The following is a 231-nucleotide window of genomic DNA, read 5'->3' as shown; positions in this document are numbered from 1 at the left end:
CTTTCCCTATTCTATAATCAGTCTCCCTAAAAGGAGAAAAAATGCAAACCCTAAGTAGATAATTACATGCAAGGACAAACCCATTTGCTGTAACAGAGGCACTGACCTTTTCCCCCTTGACTGCACCTAGACTGCGCTTTTCTTTCTCCTTTATGTGTGAGATGGTGGTGGCTTTTGTTTTTTTGTTGTGTGTTTTGTGGTGGTCAGATATAGATATAAAAAAAGTGTGAA

Source organism: Penaeus monodon, chromosome 23, assembly GCF_015228065.2.
Source record: "Penaeus monodon isolate SGIC_2016 chromosome 23, NSTDA_Pmon_1, whole genome shotgun sequence".
Taxonomy (NCBI): Eukaryota; Metazoa; Arthropoda; class Malacostraca; order Decapoda; family Penaeidae; genus Penaeus; species Penaeus monodon.
Note: the sequence above shows the minus strand (reverse complement) of the source record.